The sequence below is a fragment of the Oncorhynchus mykiss genome, unplaced genomic scaffold, assembly GCF_013265735.2.
Source record: "Oncorhynchus mykiss isolate Arlee unplaced genomic scaffold, USDA_OmykA_1.1 un_scaffold_862, whole genome shotgun sequence".
NCBI lineage: Eukaryota > Metazoa > Chordata > Actinopteri > Salmoniformes > Salmonidae > Oncorhynchus > Oncorhynchus mykiss.
In genome coordinates this window covers 1-10,000 of record NW_023494309.1, presented here as the reverse complement: position 1 = coordinate 10,000, position 10,000 = coordinate 1, and the positions used below count along the sequence as shown (strand labels likewise).

At 45.2% G+C, this 10,000-nt stretch overlaps 22 non-coding genes and 7 pseudogenes across 22 annotated transcripts; all 29 read left to right on the top strand.

Annotated features, from left to right (window-relative positions):
- Positions 1 to 110: 110 nt before the first annotated feature.
- On the top strand, positions 111 to 228 carry LOC118963715 (annotated as a pseudogene).
- A 259-nt stretch (positions 229 to 487) lies between these two features.
- Positions 488 to 606, top strand: LOC118963736. The gene has a single exon (XR_005050892.1). It is a non-coding gene; the product is annotated as a 5S ribosomal RNA (ribosomal RNA).
- A 176-nt stretch (positions 607 to 782) lies between these two features.
- On the top strand, positions 783 to 901 carry LOC118963735. The gene has a single exon (XR_005050891.1). It is a non-coding gene; the product is annotated as a 5S ribosomal RNA (ribosomal RNA).
- A 177-nt stretch (positions 902 to 1,078) lies between these two features.
- LOC118963734 lies at positions 1,079 to 1,197 on the top strand. The gene has a single exon (XR_005050890.1). It is a non-coding gene; the product is annotated as a 5S ribosomal RNA (ribosomal RNA).
- A 176-nt stretch (positions 1,198 to 1,373) lies between these two features.
- Positions 1,374 to 1,492, top strand: LOC118963733. Its single transcript, XR_005050889.1, has one exon. It is a non-coding gene; the product is annotated as a 5S ribosomal RNA (ribosomal RNA).
- A 260-nt stretch (positions 1,493 to 1,752) lies between these two features.
- LOC118963732 lies at positions 1,753 to 1,871 on the top strand. The gene has a single exon (XR_005050888.1). It is a non-coding gene; the product is annotated as a 5S ribosomal RNA (ribosomal RNA).
- A 175-nt stretch (positions 1,872 to 2,046) lies between these two features.
- Positions 2,047 to 2,165, top strand: LOC118963730. Its single transcript, XR_005050886.1, has one exon. It is a non-coding gene; the product is annotated as a 5S ribosomal RNA (ribosomal RNA).
- A 177-nt stretch (positions 2,166 to 2,342) lies between these two features.
- LOC118963729 lies at positions 2,343 to 2,461 on the top strand. The gene has a single exon (XR_005050885.1). It is a non-coding gene; the product is annotated as a 5S ribosomal RNA (ribosomal RNA).
- Positions 2,462 to 2,720: 259 nt separating this feature from the next.
- LOC118963724 lies at positions 2,721 to 2,836 on the top strand (annotated as a pseudogene).
- Positions 2,837 to 3,095: 259 nt separating this feature from the next.
- Positions 3,096 to 3,213, top strand: LOC118963699. Its single transcript, XR_005050872.1, has one exon. It is a non-coding gene; the product is annotated as a 5S ribosomal RNA (ribosomal RNA).
- Positions 3,214 to 3,390: 177 nt separating this feature from the next.
- Positions 3,391 to 3,509, top strand: LOC118963720. Its single transcript, XR_005050884.1, has one exon. It is a non-coding gene; the product is annotated as a 5S ribosomal RNA (ribosomal RNA).
- Positions 3,510 to 3,686: 177 nt separating this feature from the next.
- On the top strand, positions 3,687 to 3,805 carry LOC118963708. Its single transcript, XR_005050881.1, has one exon. It is a non-coding gene; the product is annotated as a 5S ribosomal RNA (ribosomal RNA).
- Positions 3,806 to 4,064: 259 nt separating this feature from the next.
- Positions 4,065 to 4,183, top strand: LOC118963697. Its single transcript, XR_005050870.1, has one exon. It is a non-coding gene; the product is annotated as a 5S ribosomal RNA (ribosomal RNA).
- Positions 4,184 to 4,360: 177 nt separating this feature from the next.
- Positions 4,361 to 4,480, top strand: LOC118963710 (annotated as a pseudogene).
- Positions 4,481 to 4,656: 176 nt separating this feature from the next.
- LOC118963686 lies at positions 4,657 to 4,775 on the top strand. Its single transcript, XR_005050859.1, has one exon. It is a non-coding gene; the product is annotated as a 5S ribosomal RNA (ribosomal RNA).
- Positions 4,776 to 5,034: 259 nt separating this feature from the next.
- On the top strand, positions 5,035 to 5,153 carry LOC118963675. The gene has a single exon (XR_005050848.1). It is a non-coding gene; the product is annotated as a 5S ribosomal RNA (ribosomal RNA).
- A 176-nt stretch (positions 5,154 to 5,329) lies between these two features.
- Positions 5,330 to 5,448, top strand: LOC118963664. Its single transcript, XR_005050837.1, has one exon. It is a non-coding gene; the product is annotated as a 5S ribosomal RNA (ribosomal RNA).
- A 176-nt stretch (positions 5,449 to 5,624) lies between these two features.
- LOC118963653 lies at positions 5,625 to 5,743 on the top strand. The gene has a single exon (XR_005050826.1). It is a non-coding gene; the product is annotated as a 5S ribosomal RNA (ribosomal RNA).
- A 256-nt stretch (positions 5,744 to 5,999) lies between these two features.
- Positions 6,000 to 6,118, top strand: LOC118963642. The gene has a single exon (XR_005050815.1). It is a non-coding gene; the product is annotated as a 5S ribosomal RNA (ribosomal RNA).
- Positions 6,119 to 6,294: 176 nt separating this feature from the next.
- Positions 6,295 to 6,413, top strand: LOC118963764. The gene has a single exon (XR_005050920.1). It is a non-coding gene; the product is annotated as a 5S ribosomal RNA (ribosomal RNA).
- Positions 6,414 to 6,590: 177 nt separating this feature from the next.
- Positions 6,591 to 6,708, top strand: LOC118963714 (annotated as a pseudogene).
- Positions 6,709 to 6,966: 258 nt separating this feature from the next.
- LOC118963753 lies at positions 6,967 to 7,085 on the top strand. Its single transcript, XR_005050909.1, has one exon. It is a non-coding gene; the product is annotated as a 5S ribosomal RNA (ribosomal RNA).
- A 176-nt stretch (positions 7,086 to 7,261) lies between these two features.
- On the top strand, positions 7,262 to 7,380 carry LOC118963742. Its single transcript, XR_005050898.1, has one exon. It is a non-coding gene; the product is annotated as a 5S ribosomal RNA (ribosomal RNA).
- A 177-nt stretch (positions 7,381 to 7,557) lies between these two features.
- Positions 7,558 to 7,676, top strand: LOC118963731. The gene has a single exon (XR_005050887.1). It is a non-coding gene; the product is annotated as a 5S ribosomal RNA (ribosomal RNA).
- A 176-nt stretch (positions 7,677 to 7,852) lies between these two features.
- On the top strand, positions 7,853 to 7,971 carry LOC118963636. The gene has a single exon (XR_005050809.1). It is a non-coding gene; the product is annotated as a 5S ribosomal RNA (ribosomal RNA).
- A 259-nt stretch (positions 7,972 to 8,230) lies between these two features.
- LOC118963721 lies at positions 8,231 to 8,348 on the top strand (annotated as a pseudogene).
- A 176-nt stretch (positions 8,349 to 8,524) lies between these two features.
- LOC118963725 lies at positions 8,525 to 8,641 on the top strand (annotated as a pseudogene).
- A 258-nt stretch (positions 8,642 to 8,899) lies between these two features.
- On the top strand, positions 8,900 to 9,017 carry LOC118963712 (annotated as a pseudogene).
- Positions 9,018 to 9,194: 177 nt separating this feature from the next.
- Positions 9,195 to 9,312, top strand: LOC118963707. Its single transcript, XR_005050880.1, has one exon. It is a non-coding gene; the product is annotated as a 5S ribosomal RNA (ribosomal RNA).
- The last annotated feature ends 688 nt before the right edge of the window (positions 9,313 to 10,000 follow it).

Here is a 10,000-nt window from a genome sequence, read left to right as displayed (position 1 = left end):
CTCGCTTTGAAATAAGTAAGCAAGGTTAGTTTGTATTTCATCCAACAATCTGTGCTACAAATTATGGCTACAGTATATGCAATTTCATCCACTTTTTGAGATTGCCTTTCGCTTACGGCCACACGGCCTGAGTACGCCTGATCTCGTCCGATCTCGGAAGCTAAGCAGGGTCGGGCCTGGTTAGTACTTGGATGGGAGACCGCCTGGGAATACCAGGTGCTGTAAGCTTTTTGTCACTGCCTTGTGGAATTTCAACTCTTTGTCCGTTTTTTCCCACAAGGCTGAAATATGTGCCCTCGCTTTGAAATAAGTAAGCAAGGTTAGTTTGTATTTCATCCAACAATCTGTGCTACAAATTATGGCTACAGTATATGCAATTTCTTCCACTTTTGAGTGACACAAAGATGCTTATCTAAATGGTGGAAATGCAACAGCTGTTAATCAGGCTCACTTTGACTTTACATAGTGCACCAAGAGATAGTTTCTCGCTTACGGCCACACCGGCCTGAGTACGCCTGATCTCGTCCGATCTCGGAAGCTAAGCAGGGTCGGGCCTGGTTAGTACTTGGATGGGAGACCGCCTGGGAATACCAGGTGCTGTAAGCTTTTGTCACTGCCTTGTGGAATTTCAACTCTTTGTCCGTTTTTTCCCACAAGGCTGAAATATGTGCCCTCGCTTTGAAATAAGTAAGCAAGGTTAGTTTGTATTTCATCCAACAATCTGTGCTACAAATTATGGCTACAGTATATGCAATTTCATCCACTTTTTGAGATTGCCTTTCGCTTACGGCCACACCGGCCTGAGTACGCCTGATCTCGTCCGATCTCGGAAGCTAAGCAGGGTCGGGCCTGGTTAGTACTTGGATGGGAGACCGCCTGGGAATACCAGGTGCTGTAAGCTTTTTGTCACTGCCTTGTGGAATTTCAACTCTTTGTCCGTTTTTTCCCACAAGGCTGAAATATGTGCCCTCGCTTTGAAATAAGTAAGCAAGGTTAGTTTGTATTTCATCCAACAATCTGTGCTACAAATTATGGCTACAGTATATGCAATTTCATCCACTTTTTGAGATTGCCTTTCGCTTACGGCCACACCGGCCTGAGTACGCCTGATCTCGTCCGATCTCGGAAGCTAAGCAGGGTCGGGCCTGGTTAGTACTTGGATGGGAGACCGCCTGGGAATACCAGGTGCTGTAAGCTTTTTGTCACTGCCTTGTGGAATTTCAACTCTTTGTCCGTTTTTCCCACAAGGCTGAAATATGTGCCCTCGCTTTGAAATAAGTAAGCAAGGTTAGTTTGTATTTCATCCAACAATCTGTGCTACAAATTATGGCTACAGTATATGCAATTTCATCCACTTTTTGAGATTGCCTTTCGCTTACGGCCACACCGGCCTGAGTACGCCTGATCTCGTCCGATCTCGGAAGCTAAGCAGGGTCGGGCCTGGTTAGTACTTGGATGGGAGACCGCCTGGGAATACCAGGTGCTGTAAGCTTTTTGTCACTGCCTTGTGGAATTTCAACTCTTTGTCCGTTTTTTCCCACAAGGCTGAAATATGTGCCCTCGCTTTGAAATAAGTAAGCAAGGTTAGTTTGTATTTCATCCAACAATCTGTGCTACAAATTATGGCTACAGTATATGCAATTTCTTCCACTTTTTGAGTGACACAAAGATGCTTATCTAAATGGTGGAAATGCAACAGCTGTTAATCAGGCTCACTTTGACTTTACATAGTGCACCAAGAGATAGTTTCTCGCTTACGGCCACACCGGCCTGAGTACGCCTGATCTCGTCCGATCTCGGAAGCTAAGCAGGGTCGGGCCTGGTTAGTACTTGGATGGGAGACCGCCTGGGAATACCAGGTGCTGTAAGCTTTTTGTCACTGCCTTGTGGAATTTCAACTCTTTGTCCGTTTTTCCCACAAGGCTGAAATATGTGCCCTCGCTTTGAAATAAGTAAGCAAGGTTAGTTTGTATTTCATCCAACAATCTGTGCTACAAATTATGGCTACAGTATATGCAATTTCATCCACTTTTGAGATTGCCTTTCGCTTACGGCCACACCGGCCTGAGTACGCCTGATCTCGTCCGATCTCGGAAGCTAAGCAGGGTCGGGCCTGGTTAGTACTTGGATGGGAGACCGCCTGGGAATACCAGGTGCTGTAAGCTTTTTGTCACTGCCTTGTGGAATTTCAACTCTTTGTCCGTTTTTTCCCACAAGGCTGAAATATGTGCCCTCGCTTTGAAATAAGTAAGCAAGGTTAGTTTGTATTTCATCCAACAATCTGTGCTACAAATTATGGCTACAGTATATGCAATTTCATCCACTTTTTGAGATTGCCTTTCGCTTACGGCCACACCGGCCTGAGTACGCCTGATCTCGTCCGATCTCGGAAGCTAAGCAGGGTCGGGCCTGGTTAGTACTTGGATGGGAGACCGCCTGGGAATACCAGGTGCTGTAAGCTTTTTGTCACTGCCTTGTGGAATTTCAACTCTTTGTCCGTTTTTTCCCACAAGGCTGAAATATGTGCCCTCGCTTTGAAATAAGTAAGCAAGGTTAGTTGTATTTCATCCAACAATCTGTGCTACAAATTATGGCTACAGTATATGCAATTTCTTCCACTTTTTGAGTGACACAAAGATGCTTATCTAAATGGTGGAAATGCAACAGCTGTTAATCAGGCTCACTTTGACTTTACATGGTGCACCAAGAGATAGTTTCTCGCTTACGGCCACCGGCCTGAGTACGCTGATCTCGTCCGATCTCGGAAGCTAAGCAGGGTCGGGCCTGGTTAGTACTTGGATGGGAGACCGCCTGGGAATACCAGGTGCTGTAAGCTTTTTGTCACTGCCTTGTGGAATTTCAACTCTTTGTCCGTTTTTTCCCACAAGGCTGAAATATGTGCCCTCGCTTTGAAATAAGTAAGCAAGGTTAGTTTGTATTTCATCCAACAATCTGTGCTACAAATTATGGCTACAGTATATGCAATTTCTTCCACTTTTTGAGTGACACAAGATGCTTATCTAAATGGTGGAAATGCAACAGCTGTAATCAGGCTCACTTTGACTTTACATGCGTGCACCAAGAGATAGTTTCTCGCTTACGGCCAACCGGCCTGAGTACGCCTGATCTCGTCCGATCTCGGAAGCTAAGCAGGGTCGGGCCTGGTTAGTACTTGGATGGGAGACCGCCTGGGAATACCAGGTGCTGTAAGCTTTTTGTCACTGCCTTGTGGAATTTCAACTCTTTGTCCGTTTTTTCCCACAAGGCTGAAATATGTGCCCTCGCTTTGAAATAAGTAAGCAAGGTTAGTTTGTATTTCATCCAACAATCTGTGCTACAAATTATGGCTACAGTATATGCAATTTCATCCACTTTTTGAGATTGCCTTTCGCTTACGGCCACACCGGCCTGAGTACGCCTGATCTCGTCCGATCTCGGAAGCTAAGCAGGGTCGGGCCTGGTTAGTACTTGGATGGGAGACCGCCTGGGAATACCAGGTGCTGTAAGCTTTTTGTCACTGCCTTGTGGAATTTCAACTCTTTGTCCGTTTTTTCCCACAAGGCTGAAATATGTGCCCTCGCTTTGAAATAAGTAAGCAAGGTTAGTTTGTATTTCATCCAACAATCTGTGCTACAAATTATGGCTACAGTATATGCAATTTCATCCACTTTTTGAGATTGCCTTTCGCTTACGGCCACACCGGCCTGAGTACGCCTGATCTCGTCCGATCTCGGAAGCTAAGCAGGGTCGGGCCTGGTTAGTACTTGGATGGGAGACCGCCTGGGAATACCAGGTGCTGTAAGCTTTTTGTCACTGCCTTGTGGAATTTCAACTCTTTGTCCGTTTTTTCCCACAAGGCTGAAATATGTGCCCTCGCTTTGAAATAAGTAAGCAAGGTTAGTTTGTATTTCATCCAACAATCTGTGCTACAAATTATGGCTACAGTATATGCAATTCTTCCACTTTTTGAGTGACACAAAGATGCTTATCTAAATGGTGGAAATGCAACAGCTGTTAATCAGGCTCACTTTGACTTTACATAGTGCACCAAGAGATAGTTTCTCGCTTACGGCCACACCGGCCTGAGTACGCCTGATCTCGTCCGATCTCGGAAGCTAAGCAGGGTCGGGCCTGGTTAGTACTTGGATGGGAGACCGCCTGGGAATACCAGGTGCTGTAAGCTTTTTGTCACTGCCTTGTGGAATTTCAACTCTTTGTCCGTTTTTTCCCACAAGGCTGAAATATGTGCCCTCGCTTTGAAATAAGTAAGCAAGGTTAGTTTGTATTTCATCCAACAATCTGTGCTACAAATTATGGCTACAGTATATGCAATTTCATCCACTTTTTGAGATTGCCTTTCGCTTACGGCCACACCGGCCTGAGTACGCCTGATCTCGTCCGATCTCGGAAGCTAAGCAGGGTCGGGCCTGGTTAGTACTTGGATGGAGAGACCGCCTGGGAATACCAGGTGCTGTAAGCTTTTTGTCACTGCCTTGTGGAATTTCAACTCTTTGTCCGTTTTTTCCACAAGGCTGAAATATGTGCCCTCGCTTTGAAATAAGTAAGCAAGGTTAGTTTGTATTTCATCCAACAATCTGTGCTACAAATTATGGCTACAGTATATGCAATTTCATCCACTTTTTGAGATTGCCTTTCGCTTACGGCCACACCGGCCTGAGTACGCCTGATCTCGTCCGATCTCGGAAGCTAAGCAGGGTCGGGCCTGGTTAGTACTTGGATGGGAGACCGCCTGGGAATACCAGGTGCTGTAAGCTTTTTGTCACTGCCTTGTGGAATTTCAACTCTTTGTCGTTTTTTCCCACAAGGCTGAAATATGTGCCCTCGCTTTGAAATAAGTAAGCAAGGTTAGTTTGTATTTCATCCAACAATCTGTGCTACAAATTATGGCTACAGTATATGCAATTTCTTCCACTTTTTGAGTGACACAAAGATGCTTATCTAAATGGTGGAAATGCAACAGCTGTTAATCAGGCTCACTTTGACTTTACATAGTGCACCAAGAGATAGTTTCTCGCTTACGGCCACACCGGCCTGAGTACGCCTGATCTCGTCCGATCTCGGAAGCTAAGCAGGGTCGGGCCTGGTTAGTACTTGGATGGGAGACCGCCTGGGAATACCAGGTGCTGTAAGCTTTTTGTCACTGCCTTGTGGAATTTCAACTCTTTGTCCGTTTTTTCCCACAAGGCTGAAATATGTGCCCTCGCTTTGAAATAAGTAAGCAAGGTTAGTTTGTATTTCATCCAACAATCTGTGCTACAAATTATGGCTACAGTATATGCAATTTCATCCACTTTTGAGATTGCCTTTCGCTTACGGCCACACCGGCCTGAGTACGCCTGATCTCGTCCGATCTCGGAAGCTAAGCAGGGTCGGGCCTGGTTAGTACTTGGATGGGAGACCGCCTGGGAATACCAGGTGCTGTAAGCTTTTTGTCACTGCCTTGTGGAATTTCAACTCTTTGTCCGTTTTTTCCCACAAGGCTGAAATATGTGCCCTCGCTTTGAAATAAGTAAGCAAGGTTAGTTTGTATTTCATCCAACAATCTGTGCTACAAATTATGGCTACAGTATATGCAATTCATCCACTTTTTGAGATTGCCTTTCGCTTACGGCCACACCGGCCTGAGTACGCCTGATCTCGTCCGATCTCGGAAGCTAAGCAGGGTCGGGCCTGGTTAGTACTTGGATGGGAGACCGCCTGGGAATACCAGGTGCTGTAAGCTTTTTGTCACTGCCTTGTGGAATTTCAACTCTTTGTCCGTTTTTTCCCACAAGGCTGAAATATGTGCCCTCGCTTTGAAATAAGTAAGCAAGGTTAGTTTGTATTTCATCCAACAATCTGTGCTACAAATTATGGCTACAGTATATGCAATTCTTCCACTTTTTGAGTGACACAAAGATGTATCTAAATGGTGGAAATGCAACAGCTGTAATCAGGCTCACTTTGACTTTACATGGTGCACCAAGAGATAGTTTCTCGCTTACGGCCACACCGGCCTGAGTACGCCTGATCTCGTCCGATCTCGGAAGCTAAGCAGGGTCGGGCCTGGTTAGTACTTGGATGGGAGACCGCCTGGGAATACCAGGTGCTGTAAGCTTTTTGTCACTGCCTTGTGGAATTTCAACTCTTTGTCCGTTTTTTCCCACAAGGCTGAAATATGTGCCCTCGCTTTGAAATAAGTAAGCAAGGTTAGTTTGTATTTCATCCAACAATCTGTGCTACAAATTATGGCTACAGTATATGCAATTTCATCCACTTTTTGAGATTGCCTTTGCTTACGGCCACACCGGCCTGAGTACGCCTGATCTCGTCCGATCTCGGAAGCTAAGCAGGGTCGGGCCTGGTTAGTACTTGGATGGGAGACCGCCTGGGAATACCAGGTGCTGTAAGCTTTTTGTCACTGCCTTGTGGAATTTCAACTCTTTGTCCGTTTTTTCCCACAAGGCTGAAATATGTGCCCTCGCTTTGAAATAAGTAAGCAAGGTTAGTTTGTATTTCATCCAACAATCTGTGCTACAAATTATGGCTACAGTATATGCAATTTCATCCACTTTTTGAGATTGCCTTTCGCTTACGGCCACACGGCCTGAGTACGCCTGATCTCGTCCGATCTCGGAAGCTAAGCAGGGTCGGGCCTGGTTAGTACTTGGATGGGAGACCGCCTGGGAATACCAGGTGCTGTAAGCTTTTTGTCACTGCCTTGTGGAATTTCAACTCTTTGTCCGTTTTTTCCCACAAGGCTGAAATATGTGCCTCGCTTTGAAATAAGTAAGCAAGGTTAGTTTGTATTTCATCCAACAATCTGTGCTACAAATTATGGCTACAGTATATGCAATTTCTTCCACTTTTGAGTGACACAAAGATGCTTATCTAAATGGTGGAAATGCAACAGCTGTTAATCAGGCTCACTTTGACTTTACATAGTGCACCAAGAGATAGTTTCTCGCTTACGGCCACACCGGCCTGAGTACGCCTGATCTCGTCCGATCTCGGAAGCTAAGCAGGGTCGGGCCTGGTTAGTACTTGGATGGGAGACCGCCTGGGAATACCAGGTGCTGTAAGCTTTTGTCACTGCCTTGTGGAATTTCAACTCTTTGTCCGTTTTTTCCCACAAGGCTGAAATATGTGCCCTCGCTTTGAAATAAGTAAGCAAGGTTAGTTTGTATTTCATCCAACAATCTGTGCTACAAATTATGGCTACAGTATATGCAATTTCATCCACTTTTTGAGATTGCCTTTCGCTTACGGCCACACCGGCCTGAGTACGCCTGATCTCGTCCGATCTCGGAAGCTAAGCAGGGTCGGGCCTGGTTAGTACTTGGATGGGAGACCGCCTGGGAATACCAGGTGCTGTAAGCTTTTTGTCACTGCCTTGTGGAATTTCAACTCTTTGTCCGTTTTTTCCCACAAGGCTGAAATATGTGCCCTCGCTTTGAAATAAGTAAGCAAGGTTAGTTTGTATTTCATCCAACAATCTGTGCTACAAATTATGGCTACAGTATATGCAATTTCATCCACTTTTTGAGATTGCCTTTCGCTTACGGCCACACCGGCCTGAGTACGCCTGATCTCGTCCGATCTCGGAAGCTAAGCAGGGTCGGGCCTGGTTAGTACTTGGATGGGAGACCGCCTGGGAATACCAGGTGCTGTAAGCTTTTTGTCACTGCCTTGTGGAATTTCAACTCTTTGTCGTTTTTTCCCACAAGGCTGAAATATGTGCCCTCGCTTTGAAATAAGTAAGCAAGGTTAGTTTGTATTTCATCCAACAATCTGTGCTACAAATTATGGCTACAGTATATGCAATTTCATCCACTTTTTGAGATTGCCTTTCGCTTACGGCCACACCGGCCTGAGTACGCCTGATCTCGTCCGATCTCGGAAGCTAAGCAGGGTCGGGCCTGGTTAGTACTTGGATGGGAGACCGCCTGGGAATACCAGGTGCTGTAAGCTTTTTGTCACTGCCTTGTGGAATTTCAACTCTTTGTCCGTTTTTTCCCACAAGGCTGAAATATGTGCCCTCGCTTTGAAATAAGTAAGCAAGGTTAGTTTGTATTTCATCCAACAATCTGTGCTACAAATTATGGCTACAGTATATGCAATTTCTTCCACTTTTTGAGTGACACAAAGATGCTTATCTAAATGGTGGAAATGCAACAGCTGTTAATCAGGCTCACTTTGACTTTACATGGTGCACAAGAGATAGTTTCTCGCTACGGCCACACCGGCCTGAGTACGCCTGATCTCGTCCGATCTCGGAAGCTAAGCAGGGTCGGGCCTGGTTAGTACTTGGATGGGAGACCGCCTGGGAATACCAGGTGCTGTAAGCTTTTTGTCACTGCCTTGTGGAATTTCAACTCTTTGTCCGTTTTTCCCACAAGGCTGAAATATGTGCCCTCGCTTTGAAATAAGTAAGCAAGGTTAGTTTGTATTTCATCCAACAATCTGTGCTACAAATTATGGCTACAGTATATGCAATTTCATCCACTTTTTGAGATTGCCTTTCGCTTACGGCCACACCGGCCTGAGTACGCCTGATCTCGTCCGATCTCGGAAGCTAAGCAGGGTCGGCCTGGTTAGTACTGGATGGGAGACCGCCTGGGAATACCAGGTGCTGTAAGCTTTTTGTCACTGCCTTGTGGAATTTCAACTCTTTGTCCGTTTTTTCCCACAAGGCTGAAATATGTGCCCTCGCTTTGAAATAAGTAAGCAAGGTTAGTTTGTATTTCATCCAACAATCTGTGCTACAAATTATGGCTACAGTATATGCAATTTCTTCCACTTTTTGAGTGACACAAAGATGCTTATCTAAATGTGGAAATGCAACAGCTGTTAATCAGGCCACTTTGACTTTACATAGTGCACCAAGAGATAGTTTCTCGCTTACGGCCACACGGCCTGAGTACGCCTGATCTCGTCCGATCTCGGAAGCTAAGCAGGGTCGGGCCTGGTTAGTACTTGGATGGGAGACCGCCTGGGAATACCAGGTGCTGTAAGCTTTTTGTCACTGCCTTGTGGAATTTCAACTCTTTGTCCGTTTTTTCCCACAAGGCTGAAATATGTGCCCTCGCTTTGAAATAAGTAAGCAAGGTTAGTTTGTATTTCATCCAACAATCTGTGCTACAAATTATGGCTACAGTATATGCAATTTCATCCACTTTTTGAGATTGCCTTTCGCTTACGGCCACACCGGCCTGAGTACGCCTGATCTCGTCCGATCTCGGAAGCTAAGCAGGGTCGGGCTGGTTAGTACTTGGATGGGAGACCGCCTGGGAATACCAGGTGCTGTAAGCTTTTGTCACTGCCTTGTGGAATTTCAAACTCTTTGTCCGTTTTTTCCCACAAGGCTGAAATATGTGCCCTCGCTTTGAAATAAGTAAGCAAGGTTAGTTGTATTTCATCCAACAATCTGTGCTACAAATTATGGCTACAGTATATGCAATTTCTTCCACTTTTTGAGTGACACAAAGAGCTTATCTAAATGGGGAAATGCAACAGCTTGTTAATCAGGCTCACTTTGACTTTACATAGTGCACCAAGAGATAGTTTCTCGCTTACGGCCACTGCCTGAACCTGAGTACGCATTTCCTGATGGCGAAGTGAAGACAGGTCGCGAGTGTCTGAGCTTGTGAGTGAGTGTTTGCTGGAGAGTGTTGCTCGAGAGCTATTTTGTCTTAAATTAATGGTTTTTGCATATATTTTTTATTTCTTTAGTTGATAGTTTTAAAAGTTGGGTTATCTTCCCCCTTGCAGTTTTTTCTGCTTGGGAGAGGTTTTCTTGGATTATTTTTTTACTATGACGGACACATGGAAAGACAAAAGGAAATGGACAAAGGACAACGAAAAGGGCAACGGAAGAAAATGAAGATAACGAAGGAATGCAATATGGAAAAAGAATACACGGTGGCAATTTTAAGTTGGAAGCGAGAAGACAAAGTGACGACAATGGAAATACTAAGAGCAATTAAGGAGGTGTGTGGAG